Here is a 19,646-nt window from a genome sequence, read left to right as displayed (position 1 = left end):
CTGGGAGCTGGGGAACAGCCTTGTCAAAGCACAGAAGGGCAGTGACCTGGTTCTTCTCCACCCTCTGCCCTCAGTGGGTCCCTCAGGTCTCCACAGTGCTGGGAAGGGAGGGATGAGCAGGGCTGCTCATGGCTTGTGTCTCTCCTGACAGGGACAAAGGGTTCACATGAGCATCTCTGCAGGGAGGGTTTAGTGACACAAAAAGAGATTTTTCAACCAAGCTGCTCCTGCCTTAGGATCCTGACTGCCTCTATCCCTGTGTGCCCCACCCTGGAGCTGGTGCAGGTGAGCAGGGTGAGTTCCCAGGGCAGTCTGGATGGTGCAGGTGAGCAGGCTGAGCTCCCAAGGGTGCCTGGAGGGTGCAAGTGAGCACAGGGTGAGCTCCCAGGGCTGCATGGAGCACCCCGGGTGTGGCAGGGACAGCAGAGCCTGCAGAAGAAGCTGGTGTGATGCAAAATGAGCCCAGCTTGCTGATGTGATGCAGAACCAGCAGGTCAATGACAGTCATGTGCTGTGTGCTCCTGCCAAAACAATCACATTTCACCTGACCGTGCCTTTGCTGGTATTTGTGTCTCTGCTACCATCCTGTCTTCCTCCTTTCCATGCTGTTTTCCCATCACCTGTTCTGCTGCAGTGGCTATGGGGGGATGGACACCCACCCTCAGGAGAATCCCCCTTGGTCAGCTGTCACCCCGACAGGGGCTCTGTGTGTGAGTGCTGCCATCAGGCTGTTCCTGGGTTGGATGGCTGGGGTCTCCTTCCTTTCCTTCTCCTTTGAAAAAGAAAATTAATGAAGTATTTGGTCTCATCCTGTCACTTCCTGAGCTGCTGCCACTCTCCAGCAGGAGGATTTTCACCCTTGGTGTTTTCTGGGTGCCTTCCTGAGCATCCTCAGCCTCCTCCATGGGGTCTGCATGTGCTGGGGAGGAGAGAGGCTCTGCCCACCCTGCCCTTTTGGGCCATGACATTTTGAGGCAAAATCCCTATTTCACCCTCATGCACACAATCCTGTTAACACAAGTGTGCACCCAGCAGCATTTATCACTTATCTGTGTGAGATTGCAGGGTGTGAGTGCCAGGTCCTGCTTTTGGGGGCTCCATACAGCAGTTTGGGGTGCAGGGAGGCTGTGCCAAAGTTCTCCTTCCTGTCTTGTTTTCCCTTTGCTGGCTGGGAGGGTGATGGCTTCGTCCTGGCCTGAACAAAGCAATGGCTTCGAGTCATGTCTGCCACAGAGCCATCCCCATAGCCTGGATATACTGGATATAGCAAAACAAGTGGTGTGTGGTGTGGGTTTTTTTTAATTTTTCTTTTTTTTTTTATAGTGTTTGTTTGGGGTTTTTTTTTTTGGTTTGGTGTTTTTTTTTTTTTTTTGTGTTTTTATTTTTTGTGTGTTTTTTTTTTTTTTTTGTGGGTTTTTTGGTTGTTCTTGTTTTTTTTTTTTTTTTTTTAATTTTAATATTTTTTTTCTCCCTATGCTCTTCCTCCTTGGCACACAGATCAACGCGGGGGGGGATGGAGGGAACCTTCAGCCAAGCTCTCCATCACATGTCCCTTGGGTTTTTTTGTGTGTTATTTTTCCCCCACCGCTGCCCTTGCCAAGGGAAGGACATTGTAGAGCCGCTGAGGCTGGCAGGGGCTGTGGCACTGCCTGCCAACAGCCTCGGTGCCTGAAAGGACTTAGGAAATGCGAGCTCCAAATTAGCTCCCAAATCATCTTCTCCCTTTTCTCTGGCTGGAGAGCCCCTCTGTGGTGGGGCTCCCCCGGAGCAGCCAGCTCTGCTATGGGGCTGGATGGAGAGGCTTGGCCTGGAGAAATGGCACTGTAGGACACGAAAAACACAAGCTCACACCGCTGTTCCCAAAGTGAGGAAAAAAGGGAAGTTTATTTTCTGACTCCAACATTTATAGTTTTCCAAAAGTCGCAGCGGATTGGAGGGTGGCAGTGCCACCTCTCCAATGACACTGGTCAAACTAACAGTCCATCAACTTTCTCCTCTCTTCTATACAAGAATGCAAAACAATGAGTTATTTACAAAAGTGTGTGAGCAAGTTTACTACAAGAACGTCAACATCAGAAAGCTTAGAAAATCTTTAAAACCCAGGATGACAGAGCAACAGCACGATGCTCCAATGGGGATGGCAGAAACAGCCTCAGCATGGGTGGCTCAAGGCAAGCTGGAGCACTCCAGGGACAAATTCCTGCTATCCCTCCTCCCCACATTGCCCCACTGCCTCCCTGCCCAGCTCCCTCCTGCTGATACCCCTTGGGAACAGTGCTGGGGCTCTGCTGTGGTGCTGGAGGGCAGGAGGGGAAGCACAGGTGTGACCGTGTTCACAGGGGTCTGAGGATGAGGGAAGAGATGAGGATCTGACTCCATGTTACACAAGGCTTGATTTATTATTTTATGATATATTACACTAAAAATATACTAAAAGAATAGAAGAAAGGATTTCATCAGAAGGCTAGCTAAGAATAGAATAGCAAAGAATGATAACAAAGGTTTGTGGCTCGGCTCTCTGTCCAGGCCAGCTGACTGTGATTGGCCATTAATTACAAACATCCAACATGAGCCAATCACAGATGCACCTGTTGCATTCCACAGCAGCAGATAACCATTGTTTACATGTTGTTCCTGAGGCCTCTCAGTTTCTCAGGAGGAAAAATCCTAAGGAAAGGATTTTTCATGAAAAGATGTCTGCGACACACAGGCTTGAGGGACATCTGCTGAAAGCTTCCCAGGGGAGGTGGCAGCCCCATCCTGTGCCTGCCCCAAGGATGCTGCTGAGAGCTGCCAAGGTCATGGCCCTGCTGGCAGCACACAGGGCAGGGACATCTGGGGCAGCAGAAGCTGGAGGAGAGGAGCAGGAGGTGTGCTGGCTGTGAGTCTGCTGGGGGGTTGGATCATGCCCTTTTCTGACCTAGAGACAGGGCAATTTCCCATACTGGGGAGGGGACAACCTGTGCCCTGGCCAGCTGTGCCCCTCAAACACCTCATTTGTGCCCTGGCCAGGTCGGTGGGTGAAGCAGCAGCTGCTGTGGGGTGGAGCAGGAGCAGCTCTGTGTCCCTGTGCTCTGCCTGGGCACCATACCCGCAGGGCAGAGCTGCTCCCAGGGCCTTTGGAGAGGGCTGGCTGTGCAGCAGCTGAGCCTGGGGAGCCTCAGTGCTGCTGTTTTGGTGTCTCAGAGCTTTGTCTTTGCTTCTGTTGTCACCTCTCAAGAGAGAAACGGGAAGGGCTCAGCTTTGCTCCTGGAAATTCAGGCTTCACAAATGCCCTGAAGTGCTGCATCCCCCCTGGCACTCCAGCCTTCACACTGAATGCAGATTGCTCTTTAAATGTCTCTGTAGGTGGATTTTAGCGCTCAGGTGCTGCGGGGCAGAGCACAGGCATCACAACTGATCTGCTCTGCTAACCCCAAACCACCCCAGGAAGGGCTCTGGTGCCTTGGGGCTCTTGGCATTTACTGTGGGTGAGGATGAGGATGATGAGGATGGTTCCCCGGAGGGCTGAGCATCTGCAGGATGTGTTGCTGCGCTGCTGTGGCTCAGGGAGGCCAGGCTGCTGCTGCCAGCATCCCTCCTTTTCCTCTTTCTCCTCTTTCTCCTCCTTCTGCATCCCTTGGAGGTGGCACGTGTGTGGGAGAGGGAGCTCAGAGCTGCCTCGGGCACTCAAGTCTGTCCCTTCATCCTAACAGCAGGCACCTGGGGAAACAGCAGAGGAAAATTCCACTTCTACAGCAGTGCAACTTGGGTTTTGTATTATTATTATTTTTTTTAAAGGCTCTGTCAGGCTCCTGCTCTCTCCCCCTCCCCGTGCTGTGCAGCCAGCTCTGAAGCAGAAGTGATATTTTCTGCCAATGCAATGATTAGCCTTTCTGCTAATGACCCACGAACAGTGTCCAAAATAAATGAGCCCAACCTGCTCATCTTATTAGCCAAATGATTGCATAGAAAGAGGAAATATCTGCAGAAACAGCTTAGGCAGCTGTAATTTGGAAGCGTGGAGGAGTCACTGCTTGAGGTATGGAGAGGAGCCATATGTCTTCAAAAAGCTGGGAGAGCTCTTGTGCTATTGGGGTTCTTCTGCTCATCCCCTGCTCCCCCTTTTGTGAAATAATTGTGCAGGTTTGGAGTTGTGTCTGTCCTCAAATTCTGTTGGTTCCAGGGCCTGGGAAGCTGGAGATAGATGGATATTTCTGATATTTCTCCTCCTGTCCTCCTTGTCTGGTTTTTGGCTTCCCCCATCCTGCAGATGAGAGGCAGCAGCAGTGGGGTGTTGGTCAGGAGAGCAGCTGATGCAGTAGCCAGTACCAAGGTGCTCTTCAGGAGCTGTTCTTGTGTCCTTCAGGCTCTTCCCAAAGCACCTGACAAGGCTGTGGAACATCCTTGATTGGCATGGGGAGGATGAGGAGCAGAAAAGGGAGAGGGGAAGGCAAGGGGGGTTTCTGCAGAGAGGGGAGGTGAAGGGGGGCTTGTGATCCTCCTCACAGATCATGGTGATAATGAAGTGAAACAAGAAGGCATTTCAGGCTTTGTGTAAATGCAAGGGAGAAATGGGGCTGGGTGCAGGAGAAGAGTAGAGCACGAGGATGGGGGAATACATGGAGAAGCTGGAGGGCTGGCGTGAAACCCCTCCTGATTTTGGGAACAGCTTGACCTTCTCTGGGAGATGTACAGTTTGAAAGGTGGGTTGTCTTCCCAGTTACTGCTTGACTCAGAAGGTCTCTTGCCCCAAAAGCCTGTCCCTGAGTGAGGGACAGCAGTGTGGCTGTCCTGGAGAAGGGCTCTGGGAGCTGAGGCAAGCCCTGGAAGGCTGACCCTGCTGCCTTGAAGCTGCATCACATCAGAGGATGGGCACAAGCTCGTGTCTCTTATAACAGCAGAGAAAAACACACTTGATCCTGTTCTTTCCTGGAGGGAGGGCAGCTGGAGACCTGGCTGATGATGCACCAGCCCTAAAACTGATGAGGAGGGTGAGATCATCCTCTCCCAGCTCCCTGTGTGCAGCCATGTGCTTCCCTGACCTTCTCTGTGGCACAGATGGTGTGAGCTCCCACATCAGTTCCCTTGTTCAGCGTCTCAGCTTCGGGGTCTCCTCAGTTCCCTGGTTCCACCAGGACCCTTCAGCAGCTGACACCAGAGCCCTGCTTGATATTCCATGTTTCTGTTCATGTATATCTATGAAATAGAAACTCCACATAACTGCATGTATATTTATTTTTTACCAAGCTGGGATCTGAAGGGTGCCATGCACAAAAATAAGAACCTTGACTTCAATTTTCAGTTTAACTACATTCATATGTAGCTACTTCATTTCTCCTTTCTGTTTCATGAAGACAAATTCTGGACTTCTTTCTTCCTTTCCTAATTAATGGGATAATTGCAAGTCGTGCATTTTTCTCTCCTAAGAAGTTTTGGGTTTAAACGATTATCTGTGTTTGGAAAACATCCTGACAGTGCAAATATTGAAAACTGGAGCATTGAGTGGATGAGCCAATGACCCTGGCTCTCCTTGCACCTCTCAGTGTCTCTCAGTGCTCTCAGGAATGCTGCTCTGGGTCCCTGGGGCTGAGACAGGGCTGTGGGTGTGGATGGAAGGTTCACCTGCACGCCCCAGGCTGCATTTGAGAACTTTTCCTCCCTGTTCTCTTAAACAAGTTTTTCAGGTTAATGCTGCAGTGGTTTGGCTGTGGAAAGTGTGACTGCAGGGTTTTGGTTTTTGTTCTGCCATTTTTTGATTGTTTGGTTTTGGCTTGTTTATTTGTTATAAGTGAGGGAGCTGCTTCTTCAGTGCCCCAACCCTTCCACAGTGCCACGATGGCAGTGCCCTGTCCCTTTGATGGCACTGCCATCCATAGGGACACTCCTTTGTTTCTTTGGGTTTTGTTCTACCATTGCTTGGTTTTGGCTTGTTTGTTTTTATACGTGGAGGAGTTGCTTCTTCAGTAGTACCCCAACCCTTTCACAGTGCCACGGTGGCAGTGCTGTGTCCTTTCAATGGCACTGCCATCCATGGGGACACTCAAAGGAGCGCTTCATTCTCAAGGGTTTTCAGGATGAAGATTTGCTTTTCCATAGGATCTGTGGAACGGAAGAAGGGATTTGGAGCAGGCATTGAGTCCAGCTCAGTGCCCTGGGGCAGGATCAATAGCCCTTTGTCACTGCTGATGGATGTTTCTGTGTCCTGTTCTGCAAGAATTCCTGGTCCAGCAGCCCCAGCAGTGCTCTGCCTCCAGCCCAGCTTTGAGACAGCCAAGGATTTCAGATAACTTTTGGGCAGATTTAAATGAGCAGGAGGTTTGAAGTGATGGATGAAAACCCTTTTCCTGTAAATGTTTTGCTCTGGGGATTTCACTGCAGCTCTCTGGCAGCATGCAGGGATGCAGGCTGGCATTGCCCCAGGGGTGGAGGGTGACCAGAGCTGCTCCTTTTGAAAAGGAGGGGTCTAAGCACTTCTGTTTAAAATTTCAAGCTCCTTCTGAACATTGTGTTATGACCCTGCTCTGTGATGCCACGTCCAGCAGCTCATCCCTGCAGGGACAGGGACATGTGGTGCCTGAGGCAGGAACAGGACATCTGGATTGCTGAGGCTCTGAGTTCTGGGATTTCATTCCCTGGAGCTCCTGCTTGGTCTCTGCAAGACACATTCAGCCTCTGGTTTCAAAACCCACACTCCTGCCCTTGTGTGAGGGCACCTGATCTTAAATTAGTAACCATGCTGCTCTTCTGTGCTTCCCAGCACACTCTACTGCATTTATCCTTGGATTTATGGATTTATTCTAGTCCCACTGCCATGAAACACGAGTGGGGCTGCTCCCTGAGTGAGCTTTTCTAAGGATCACAGCCATGGACCAGAAAAGCTGAACCACCAAGTTTCCAGCACTCTGTAGCACAAAGTAGAGACTCCATTCTCTTTTTGGCTCCCTTTGTTCTGTGGGAAATCACTCTTGAGTGATGAAAGCCTGGAAGAAGGTCAGATGTTGAGGACAACAGCTGAGTCCCTGAGGAGTAAGAGGCTTTTTGTTTGGAGCAAGGGGAGGGTTTGAAAGGTGGAGGAGCTTGTGCAAGACAGTGATGTCTCTGAAAGGCACTCGTCTCCAGCCCAGAGCTCCCTCTTCTCCTTGGACCCAGGTGAGCCTCTCTGGGAGCACACAGAGCTGGATCGTCATCTCCCAATCATTCTTTCCCCTCTGGCCAAGCTGTTTCTTTTGCAGGGCTCTTCTGAAGATGGAAATATTGAAAAAACTGGGCTTAATTTAGATTAGATGTGAACTCAAGCCAGCCACAGGACAGGAGATGGAGCTGGGTGGAAGTTGTTTTCCTGCCTCCTACAGGAAGGAAAGAGGGAAATCTAAAAACAAACTGTGCCTGTGCATGGTAAGTGGAATGAGCAAACTAAATCTCAGTGCTCAACAAACAAGGAGTGGAGAGGAGCTTTGTGAGCCCAAAGGTGTGGGCAGAAGGACTTTATTAGCTCAACTTGAGCATTTTGTCTCCATTCCCATTTAGCTGTGGAATCTAACTTCATTTTAGTCTTACATTTAAATTTTCAAAACAGGCCTGTCAAATTAGTAAAAGGAAATTTGATTAGAAAATGGCAGCAGGATTGAGTCTTTGTTTTTCTCCATTCACAGTTTGGCTCAGCATTTGCTCTACACCAAAAATACATCGTTGGAAAAGTGGGTTTTAGCTAGTCAACACTTCCTAATTCTGAGGAAAAAAGTAGGGAGCAGAGATGGAGAATTCCTGCCACTAGCTCCCCAGTTGTTGCCCCTTTTCTGGGACCTGCTGTGCCACCAGGGCTGAGGTGGCATTAGTGGTGACATGGGGACTGGAGGGAATGAGAGTCACAGAGAGGTGGGATGGTTTTGTGCCTTCCCTTGCTCTCTCCTGCTGGCTGCCATCCCCATGGCTGGGTTCAGCTGTTTGAGCTCCCTGAGGACATCAGGGGCTGAGCCCTGGAGCAGCTTCAGGAGCCCGTGTTAGTGGAGATGCTTCAGTGGGGATGCTGGGCTGGTTTGGGGTGAGCTGCAGAGCTCTGCCCATCAATCTCAGCACCTTGCTGTTCCCTGTGTCTGTCCCAGGCTGTGCTGGGTGGGAGAACATTCCAGAAGAGAAGGATCAGGAGGGAGATGGGCAGTAGAGTTAAACACTGGCTAATAACAGCCAGGGGGCTGGAGAGCTGGGAACTGCCATCCCAGTACTCAGGAGAGCTTCCAGGGGGATCAGGGAGATTTTGGGGTTGGAGGAGCAGCTTTCCTTGCCCAGGGGAAGGGAAAGGGGCTGGAGAGCTGGGAACTGCCATCCCAGTGCCCAGTAGGGCTTCCAGGGGGATCAGGGAGATTTTGGGGTTGGAGAATTTTGGGGTTGGGGTTTTCCTTGCCCAGAGCCCTCTTGGAAGCCTGGGAGCAGCAATGGGGTCTCAGGCTGGCTCTGGAGCAGCCACCCTCACCTGGTCCCTGCCTGCTGCCAGGGATGGAGCCGGGATCCGCTCCACAGTTATTCACAGATGCTGCAATTAGGCTGGAGACAGGGTGTCAAAAACCTGTGTCAAAAACCTGACAGCAGTCCCGGTGTGTGCACAGGGAGGGGGTTATTAGCCTGTTATTATCTATTTACCCAGATAGCCCAGCTAATCAGCTTTCAGATGGGGAGAATTAATTGGTTTCGATTGGAGCACCAGGCAGGTTTAATTGAAATGAATCCTTTCCCACCTCCAAACAGGCACTTCCTCAGCTGCTGCTGCTGCCTGGGGAGGGGGACTGCAGCCTTCCCACCACCACCCTCACGGTGTGAAGCAGCTGTAGCAGCCATGCCCTGCAATCCTCACTCCATCTGGGAAGGAGCTCTTGTCTCTCCATCCCTGCATCCCACTCCAAACCCTCTGCTCCCAGCTGGGATGGAGAGTGTGAGTCTCAGATTGTCTCAGCCCCTCGTAGCACACCAGGGAGCGTGGCATGGCATCTTGGTGGCACCCACGTGGCATCACTGTCATGCTGTCACCTCTGCTTTCCTCCTGTTAAGTTGGATGTTCTGCATCCATATGGGAACAAAAAAAAAAAAAAAGGAGTTGAATTTCAGGAATTTGGGGATGGGGACTGTCCCCGGGGTGTGCAGAGCTCTTCAGAGCTGGGGGTTCACAGGAAGTTGTAAATCCAGCTTTTGGGATCCCAAACCTTGTAGCACACCAGGGAGCATGGCATGGCATCTTGGTGGCACCCAGGTGGCATCACTGCCATGCTGTCACCTCTGCTTTCCTCCTGTTGACTTGGATGTTCTGCATCCATATGAGGGAAAAAAGAAAGAATTGAATTTCAGGAGTTTGGGGATGGGGGCTGTACAGGGTGTGCAGAGCTCTTCAGAGCTGGGGGTTCAAAGGGAATTGCAAATCCAACTTTTGGGATCCCAAACCTTGTAGCACACCAGGGAGTGTGGAATGACATCTTGGTGGCACCCAGGTGGCATCACTGCCATGCTGTCACCTCTGCTTTTCTCCTGTTTTCCTGAGTGTTCTGCATCCATATGGGAACAAAAAAAAGGAGTTGAATTTCAGGAATTTGGGGATGGGGACTTTCCCCAGCGTGTGCAGAACTCTTCAAAGCTGGGGCTTTTCCCTTCACAGCCCAGTGGCAGAGTGCCCTGTCCCCCAGGAAAGAGTTTGCTGCTCTCACACCCTTTAAACAACAAGAAAAAACCCAAATCTTGTGCATTCCCATATTTCTTTATTCCCAGCTGATCCAGCAAGAGGGCTGGGTGGGAAAGGAGCAGTTTCATCAAGATGTGCCGCAGAACAAAAAGGTTTCTGTGGACTGGTGTGAGCAGTGAGTGTGGGAGCTGCAGAGCAGGAAATCCCATCCCCATGGGTTTGTTTTTGCACCGTGCTGAGCCCCGAGGTGGTTTGGAGGCATCACATGGAGAGCTGGATGAGGGAACTCTCAGTTCTTGTCAGGGAGATGAAAAAGCCCTGGGAGATGAAAAAGCCCTGAAACAGGGGATAAATTTTATGTGTGAGCAAGGTTCCAGTGAAGTTAATGGGAGTTAAGTGTGTGGTTAAGTGCTGTATTTAACTGGGCTTTTAAGAGCCTGCTGGGAATAGCTGTGGTGTTTTGGGAGAGGAGGCTTGGAGGGTTCCTGAGGTCTTGGATCTTCTCTTTAAATCAAAATCTTGGATCTCTCTGCTCTGTTCTACATGGGGGGGCAGCACAGTTTTCAAATTTCTTATCAAATCATAATGAAAATTGATAAAAATTAAGGTTTGATTTGTTTTTTCCCTTTGGTGTGTGATGCCCCAGGTGTCAGTAGAGACTTTGGGGGCCTGTGGTTTGTGACTCCTGTTGTGTGACTTATGATGCCAGAATTCCATGGTACCTTCAGATGCCAAATGGGCACGTGCACGGAGGCTTTTATCCCTGTTAATGTGTTTGAATACCCTCCCTCTCCTTCTGGAAAGCTGTATTTTGTGTTCATTCAGCTGTGGATGTTCATTATGCTGAAATGTTTGCACTTTAAATATGGTAAGGCAGGGTTTGTTTTTTGTGGGTTGTTATTTCTGTGGTGTTTTTTTTATTTTTTTTTTTTTACACAATAGGCTGGATTGTTCAAAAAAAAAAACCAAAAAAACCCAAAAACTGCAGCCAACACAACAAGCATTTTTCCTTCATGTCTGTGTGTTCAATAGCACCTTCTCATCATCTCCAAAAATTATTTCAGAAGTCTATAAACGAATGCTAAACCCCTTTTCCATTCTCTCTCATCTTCACCGTGGATAGAGCAGCAGCACAACCAGAGCAGAGGGGACCTGGTCCACCAATTGGGTTTGGCTCTCTTTGCCTGCACTTTTGGTGAATTTCTGCACTTTTGCCACATTTTCTGGACAAGTGGCCAAGGTCTGGCAGCCCCAGGAGTGGCTGGTTAATTGAGCAGGACGGGTGCTGTTCCCTGTCCCTCTCAGGAGCTGCAGGCACGATGCGAATCGTGTTCATGTTCCCTCACCCGGAGATGTGCATCTCTTATTAGATTAATCTTTTTTCTAATATATGCAGAATATACAGTGGGAACAGCATTAATTCGCACTAATGGTTGTGAGATCCACTGAGAATTAACTGCATTTTTTTGCAAATTAGTGAGGAAGCGGATAAACACAGTTATTAAAAAAAACAAGCAAAGGTAGTTTTGCAACAGCAGTACGTGTTTGTCATTTATCTGACAAGTGTTCTTTACTTTTAATTATATTTCATTGCTTGCTAGCAAACGCTGTGCTGGCGGATATTGTAATAATCCTCCTCATCTGAAACCTTTCTTTTAGCATTAGCTAAACCTTTGTTTGGAAAGGGTTGGGGAGGTCAGGGATCCTGCAGTGGCTGTGACTTTGGGAGGTCCCATGGCAAGTGCCTTCCATCCCTGGAGGTGTTACTGGTGGATTCAGTGAAACCAGGCTTAAACTGAACCTTGGAGGGTTTCACTGCTTTTCCCTCTCACCTGGGGAGGTATTAGGGCCACACACAGTCAGTTTGGGTGGGTTCCCTCTCGCCCTTTCCCTGGCAGGAGCTGCCTTTGCTGGGCTGTGGCTGTGGCATGGGGATGCTCCTCACCTGAGCTGGGCTCCTGGGGACAATCAGGGTTTGCTGAGGATGGTGCAGGGAGGGACACTGTGTCTGGGGTGGCTCTGAAGGACTTTCCTTTAGCTCTGTGTTTCACTGGGAGGTGCTTTTTGTGTTGCCACAACCTTGGGCACTTAGCCTGCAGCATGTTGTCCTGGTTGGCAAAACCTCACCTGCACTGGGAGACACTTACTGTGGATGAGGTGGCCTCTTTTATTGAAAATCGAGGTCTTTTTATTTATAAAATTTATATTAAAAAAACATATATATATGTAAAAAATATATGTATATATATATGCTCTGGTGCTGGTGGCCCCTGCTCAGCCATCCCAGGGCAGCAGGAGTGTGGCAGGAAGGACATTACCTGGGAGAATATGCATGTTCACAGCTCAGAGGATTAAAGACCCGTGTTCTTATCACTGCAGAACAGAGTATTATAATATATTATATATATATATATATATATATATATATATATATATATATATATATATATATTTATAAAATTTATAAAAAAATAACATTTTTCCTTAAATCAAATTAATTTCCCCTCCTCTTTGGAACAGGGATGACACACAGCTGAGGGTGGGGTATAAATGAGCTGAGTGGGATGAACACGTGCAAGGGTCTCCTGTTGGCTCAGCGTGGAGCAGGATTAGGGCTCTGCAACTCAAACTCCTTGGGGGAAAGCAAAATCTTTTGTTTTTGTCCCAGCTTTGTGCTGCTCACATTAGGAAAACATGAGAGCAAGCGCAGGAGACCTTATGAATTTTAAAATCTCCCCTCTCTGAGGGCAGGCTCTGGGTTAGCAGGTCAGCCCATTCCGGTGAACCGTTTAGCGCGCATTAAAATCACAATTTATGCAATCTGAGCCCCGGCTTTAAAAAGAGCCAGCAATCAGGTACTTAATAAAATCACCTCCAGCCCTCCTCTTTCAGCTCGCTGCAAATAAATGCCTTTTTTTTACATAATAAAAATGGATTAGGAGTCATTTTGAATTGTTATCCTAGCGAGATGTGCGGTTCGGGACATGCAGGCACGTTGGCTGTGATTGAGGGTTGTGTGTTTTGGTGCTTGCACACAGCCAGTGCCTGGGAGACCTTTCAAATAAACATTTACTGGAACATCACATTGCATGTCTGAGCAGCACAGAAAGCCTGATTGGCAGGTTCACTCCTTCTTTTGTTTCCCTTCTTGGATGAAACAGCAAAACAAAACTGAGCGTGGCTTAAAAAAAAAAGTATGAAAATGTGACTTGTCTGACTTGTTCTTTTTTTTTTTTTTTTTTTTTTTTTTTTTTTTTTTTTTTTTTATCGTGGAAGAGTCAGAGATTTTAAAGTTATGGTTCCCACAGCAACTGTAACTCTCATTGTCTGTGTGTGTGCTGTACTTTACAGGACTGTATATACTATGAAATTTATGCCCTGTGTGTGGATGTACAGCATGGTAGGAGGATCTGCAGGGTTTGGATGGAGCCATCCTGCGGGAACCTTCCTCTCAAACCCCATGGCCACATCCTGAGCTCCTTGCAGCCATTCAGAGAGGGTGGTTCGGGGGTGCTGTCACCTCAGGTGACACAGGTGTGATAACAACACCCCCAGAAGGCAATGCCCCAGTCATACCTGTAGCTCAGTGAGGTGGTGAGCTGTGGGAAGAAGGGAAAAAAGAGATGTAATTCAAGGAGCTGTCCCTGCTCAGCAAAGCGCTGAGGCGTGTGCTGTAGGCTCATGGGCTGTAATGGGAATTAAACACATTTTTAACGTTGAGTGTGTGGTTAGGCACCTTGGTGAAGCTGTGCTTCAGTGGGGATTTGAAATGTACAGGGAGAAAATGTTGGATTTTAGGAGATTTGCCCTGTGTATCATCATTGTCTCTTAGAGACAGAGGTGGGGTTGAGTGATCTGGAGTCAGGACTGAATCCAGATCTCTTTGGAGTACATATATGTATATATTTTAACCCTGGTGTTTGTTTTTCCTCTCTAGCCTTCATGCTGGCTTGATGTCTGTCCTTGGTCCCACCCCCATGCTGTGCCTCAGTTTCCCTGCCTGGTGCTCACTCATCACTGCAGCAGTGGGGGTTTGGGCTGGAGGGGCTGGCTGTGATTTGTGGGTGGGGGTGAGCTCTGCCTGACTCTCTTTGCATCCAGGGTCTGGTGGTGCTGTGTGTGTCTGGCTTGCCTGGGAGGGGATGAAGTGCCCCAGATGAGAGATAAGATGCTGTGGAGCTGAACTGTGGGAAAGAAAAAATTGGGGTGAGGAGAATTCAAGAAAGGACCATGAGACCATCTGCTGTTGCCTCAGAACTGCACAGGGTGCAAGAATGCCCTGAAGCCTCTATTTCTCATTTGAAATAAAGTATGACTTTTCAAAAAGCATCCAGGCTTGATTTAAAAAAAAAAAAAAATTAAAATTGACAGTGATGGATAATCCACTACACCCCTTGGTAAATTGTGCTAGTGTTTAATTACCTTTACAGCCACAAAGAAAAGAAAGGAAAAGTACACAGTGTGAAGAGCCCCGAGGGTTGTGCGGTTATTGCTGGACGTGATTGCTCACCCTAATTCGGCTGCTGGGATGATGCAGGGGATGAGATACTCCAGCACTGGGGGCTCATTCAGCCCATGGGGCATCCTTGGGCAGCCCTGGGGACTGTCCTTGGAGCCATATCTGGGGCTGTGGGAGCCCACTTCTGGTGTGGGGCTTGTTCAGCCCTTGGGACATCCTTGGGCAGCCTGGGGACTGTCCTTGGAGCTATGTCCAGGGCTGTGGGAGCCCTGCTTCATCCAGCAGCACCTCAGTAGCCATGGGGCTGGTTGCCAGCACAGTGTTGGACAATAAATGGCTTCAAGTTAGGAAATAAAGAGGGACATTCTTGTCTGAGGACAAAAATTTGTGTTGGTGTTGGGAGGAAGGAGCCCAGGTCAGCACAGACTTGAGTGCTGTGCTGTTTAGCACTGGGTTTGCTTTGACCTACACAAGGCATGCTGTGGTATAAGAGGTCTGCTCTGCCCAAACTATCCCCTCCAGCCGGGGATTTTCTTCTGTGGCTTCAGCCCTTTTGGTGTGGCAGCTGCAAGACTGTCAGGGCTTGATTTCTGAACAGCTGGGCTGTCACTGGGTGACTGCAGGGATGGAGGATTCCTGCAAGGGATCACAGCACATCCCACCACTGTGGGGAGCAGAGCTGGAAAGGACAGAGGCTGCTGCAAGGAAGTTTTTTCTGGACTCCAGAGCATCAGTGGGACTCCCTTGCCTTTCCCTGGCTTGGTAGGGCAGGCTGGGGGCTGTGTTCAAAGCAGCAATGTGTCCTCTTCCTGCCTAGAAATTGTTCAGCATCTCAGAGACTGCTACAGAGTGATGGCCTTCCAATCCAACAGCTTGGCAGCCTTCATAATTGATGTGAGGGTTCAATCTCTTGGGCTTCAGGGTGGCCTCTCCCATTGATTTTCCTTCTGGGCTTCAAATAATTCCCAGCTTCTCAGAATCTCTGCTGGTCAGGGTGATCTTAAGATGTGTTAGAAAGTCTCTTTCCCCAGCCTGGCAGTCAAAGAAGGAGTCAGAGCTCTTCATTTCTTGGTCTCAAGGTTGTTTATTGTTTCTTATCTATAAAATTCTTTCTCTGGCCTGCTGAGGTCTGTTCAGCAGGACAGTTCCAGCCACTCTGCCTGCCCTCAGGGCAGGCTTATCTTTTTAAACTAAAAACTATGTGTACATTATTTAAAATAACTTTCCAATACCTATCACCTATGTTAGACAGTGAGCTTCTAATCTAAACCAATTTAAAAGTGCCAACATCACAGCAGAAGATGGAGGCTAGGAAGAAGAAGGAGAAAGGCTGGACGTGCCCAGATCCCTCCATCTTGCCTCCTGAACCCCCATTCTAAAAACCCCAAAAATCTATTTTGTCACCCCATGACAAACCAACTATTACTCTACTTAGACTCTCTTGACTTGCAATTCTTCATATAAAGGTTGTTAATTGTTTTTTTCCAAGGGCTAAATCAAAGGAACAGGGGTCTTGGGCTCTGTGCCAAGGTCTCTGAGCCCCTTGATAGGGTCTCAAGTCTTCCAGGACAGCCAGAGGAATTTCCTGGGTTCCAACACCAGCCTTGCTGCTCTTCAGCTTCAGCTGAGCTTTGCTGTGGCACCATAAGCCCTGCAGCTCTTTCCACACATGGGCTCTTCCCACCATCCCTCTTCTGCCCCATCTTCCTTCTCCCATTCCTTCTCCTCTCCTGTGGGTTTTGGCAATGCTCTGGTGCTGGTGGCGCCTGCTTGGCCGGCCCAGGGCAGCAGGAGCGTGGCAGGAAGGACATTACGTGGGAGAATATGCATGTTCACAGCTCAGAGGATTAAAGGCCCCGTGTTCTTATCACTGCAGAACAGAGTATTATAAATCCAGCCTTAGAATACCAAATCCCCACGCGGCTCGGCCATTGTTTGGGAATATTAAAAAGCTCAGAGACAGAAATAATCAGTTTCCCAATGACACGTTGTCAAATAAAACATTTCTCATATTATCCCTTCTTTCCCCTTTCTCTCTCCCGCTCCCTCAGTTGGATAATTTAACACGAAAAATAGATTAAAATGAGGCTGGCTTGAACGCCTCCTAAGTTTGACTTTTTTTTTTTTTTTATTTCCCCCCTTTTTCCCAGGAAGCTCTCCAGGCTTGTATGGTGTTGTTAAACAAGCAGCTGCCAGGAAGGGATCAGGGACTAAAGGAGCACGTTGGAATTGAGCTGCCTGTCATGAGCCCCTATTGCTCACCCATGGGGCTGGCACAGGCACCCCCAGCCCTTCCCAGGGGACATTGGCAGAGCAGAGATCTCTGGCTCATCCCCAGAGGATGTGGGAGCTGTGGCTGGGCTGGGAGCCCTTGGCTTCCTCGAGCCAGCCCTGTCATTCTTGAGTCAGAGGGGGAATGGCACACCAGGAACCTCTTTATGTCTTCTTGTAGCTTCTTCTGTCTTTATGTTTTCTTGTAGCTTCTTCTGTCTTTATGTTTTCTTGTAGCTTCTTCTGTCTTTATGTCTTCTTGTAGGCCTTTCCAAGCAGAGAGATCTTTAAATAAAGATTCCCAGCCTCTCAGAATTTCTGCTGCTCAGAGTGACCCCAAGATAGGTTAGGAAGTCTCTTTTCCCAGCCCAGCAGTCAAAGAAGGAGTCAGAACTCTTCGGTTCTCGTTCTCAAGGTTGTTTATTGTTTCTTATCGATAAAATTCTTTCTCTGGCCTGCTGAGGTCTGTTCAGCAGGTCAGACAGAGGCACTCTGACCACTACAGAGGCAATGTTATCTTTTATACTAAAAACTACATGTACATTATTTACCATAACTTCCCAATACCTATCACCTATGTTAGACAGTGAGCTTCTACTCTAAACCAATCCAAAAGTGCCAGCATCACCCAGAAGATGGGAGCTGGGAAGAAGAAAGAAGAAGGACAGGGCATGTCCAAATTCCTCCATCTTGGGACCCTGAGCCCACTTTCTAAAACCCCAAAAATCTATTTTTCACAATAAACCTGCCAACAGGTTTATTGTCTCCAGGACATTTCCCAGAGGCAGATACAAGCTGAGCCCAGCCAGGAAGATCCACAGCCCCAGGCCTGCCATGGGTGCTGAACCCCTTCCTTGGCTCCAGCTGGCACAGCTGCTCCTCCTGCAAGGCTTTTTCTGTCTCTCTGACCTTTTCTGAGCATCTGGGATGTCTCTGGTTTTGTTTTTCCGTGGAGGGTGAGTGCTTGTGTGCCCATGGGTGCAGAGTGCTCTGCCCTGCAGCCCTTTCCAGTGGCAGAGTGCACAGAGTGAGTGATACCCAGCAGAGCAGCTCAGGGGTTTGGTGGTGAAGGCCTTGGAGAAGATTTTTCCCAGCTATCACATCCAGGAGTGTTGTTCTAAAGCCTTTCTGAGAACCCTCTCTTTGCTGTAAAGTTGCTGGCACATGAGCCAGACCTGGTTTTGCAGTGGGGTTTGAAGGTTGTGGCCCTGCTGTGTCCTTGTCACCTGGCCTGGCCTCCCTTCTGGTATGCCATGGTTTATCTCCTGCAAACTGGATTTCTGAGGAGATGCCAGGGGGTGTGGGTGGCTCAGGCCAGGGAGCTCCTGTGATGATCTGCATGCATCAGGAACTGTGCAAATCCAAGGAAACTCATGTCTGCTCTCCCAGGCTGAGTGAGGTGTCCTTGCTGGTTCTTGTTTCTGGGCATGGAAGGCCATGATGGGTCTTTGTAGACCCACATTTCTCTTCACAGAGGAAAGCAAGGTACATCTTCCCAAGAATATTTCTGGGATTCACATTCTCTGAACCTCAGAGAAAGAAAACACAATTCTTATCGTTTGCTGTGCCTGTGTTTGTGCAAAAGTAGAACGCAATATGGAGATTGTTTATCCAAAGTGATGGTGCTTTGTTTTCTTGGCCTATCAGGGCCAAGAGTGTATATGTATGTGTGGGGACTGTTGGGTGACAGCCATGAGATTCTGGGCAGTGTGTGCAGGGTTGAGTGCTTGGCAGGTTCAGTTTAAGATGTATAGAATAATATAGTATAATAAAATAATTAATTAGCCTTCTGATATCCATGGAGTCATTCTCTCTCCCTCACCAACGTCGGAGTCACTGTTGATTTGCAATAGATCTCCGTCCCTCTGGTCCTTGAAGTGCCTTGGTACTGCAGGGCACAAACCCGGGCAGCTCACCAAGCCCTGTCCCTCTGCCATGCAGGGACCCCTGAGCATCTCCTGGACAGCAAAACACCTTTCCTGATGGTGCACGTTGTGCAAATTGGGGAACTCAAGCTGAGCACCGTCCTGAACCCCCGACTCCTGCATCTGTTAGGAAAATTTTCAGGAGAGGAGGAGATCCTGATGTGGGGTGTACTGGGCTGGGCCTCACCTGTGGCAGGTTGTGGTGAAGGGAAATGTCTCCTGAGGCAGCTCATTCTGTGATCTGCACTTTCCACTGCCACCTCTGTCACCCTGTTTTTTTAAGATTTTCTAAGCCTTCTGATGTTTACATTATTGTAACAAACTTTCTCACGCGCTTTTCTGTAGATACTGATTGATTAACATTCTTTTATGGTGGAGGAGAAATTTGATGGACTGTTGGTTTGTCCAGTGTCATTGGAGAGGTGGCACTGCCATCCTCCAATCCACTGTCACTTTTGGAAATCTATAAATGTTGGAGTCAGAAATTAAACTTCTCTCTTTTTACCTTGGAGTTTCCAATGTCTGGATAGTTTTATTTAGTGTCCTAGAGCAACTCACCTCCTTACAGCTGCTGCTGTTTAGGAGTCAGAGCCGTGCTCCAGGTGCTGTGTATGGAATGCAGAGGGAATTTCCACACCTCTGCTCTGCTGTAGAGCTCAGTGCAGCTCTGGGCTGTGGCATCCCAGGTGCCCAAGGAACGCCTGCCCTGCCCTGGCTGCTCCTGTCATGCTGCAAAGCCCTGGTCGCTCGTGCTGCTCCTGATTTACATGCCCTGCCTTGCTCGTCTGCCACGGGATAAAATTGCTCTGATGCTGCAGAGATTAAGAGGCTGGGAGCTGGCACAGGCACAGCTCTTGTGTGTGTGTGGGGGGGTGAATTTAACTTCCAGAGCAGCCAGTGGCAGAGCTGGCTCCCTGTGGTACTCCCTAGCCAGGCTCCCTTGAGAGGATGTGCTACTTCCATGTACATACAGATATTTGGAAGTGTTTTTTTTTTTTTTATAATTTTTTTATTTTGTTGAAGATTTTTATTTTTAATGTTAACTTTGTTGAGAGCTGTATTGAATAAAATTTGGAGGAGAAGAAAGACAAGAGCTTTGTAGAAAAGGTCTGGGTCTGGAATATGTTGTGCAGTACTCCAGGTGGTGGAGTCACCATCCCTGGGCGTGTTTAACAAAGCCTGGATGTGGCACTGGGTGCCAGGGTTGAGTTGAGGTGATGGGACTGGGTTGGACTCGATGATCTTGAAGGTCTCTTCCAACTTGGTCATTCTGTGAATTCTGTGAATTCTGTGTCTGTGCCCATGGCAGGGGGGTGGAATGATAGGCTTTAGGATCTCATCCACC

At 48.9% G+C, this 19,646-nt stretch overlaps 1 protein-coding gene across 1 annotated transcript in view; it reads left to right on the top strand.

Annotated features, from left to right (window-relative positions):
• ASTN2 (astrotactin 2) overlaps window positions 1–19,646 on the top strand; it is a 358,016-nt gene that overhangs the window by 69,519 nt on the left and 268,851 nt on the right. The gene's annotated exons all lie outside the window — the stretch shown is intronic.

Source organism: Ammospiza nelsoni, chromosome 20 (assembly GCF_027579445.1).
Source record: "Ammospiza nelsoni isolate bAmmNel1 chromosome 20, bAmmNel1.pri, whole genome shotgun sequence".
NCBI classification, from domain to species: domain Eukaryota; kingdom Metazoa; phylum Chordata; class Aves; order Passeriformes; family Passerellidae; genus Ammospiza; species Ammospiza nelsoni.
This window is presented reverse-complemented; position numbering and strand designations above follow the sequence as displayed.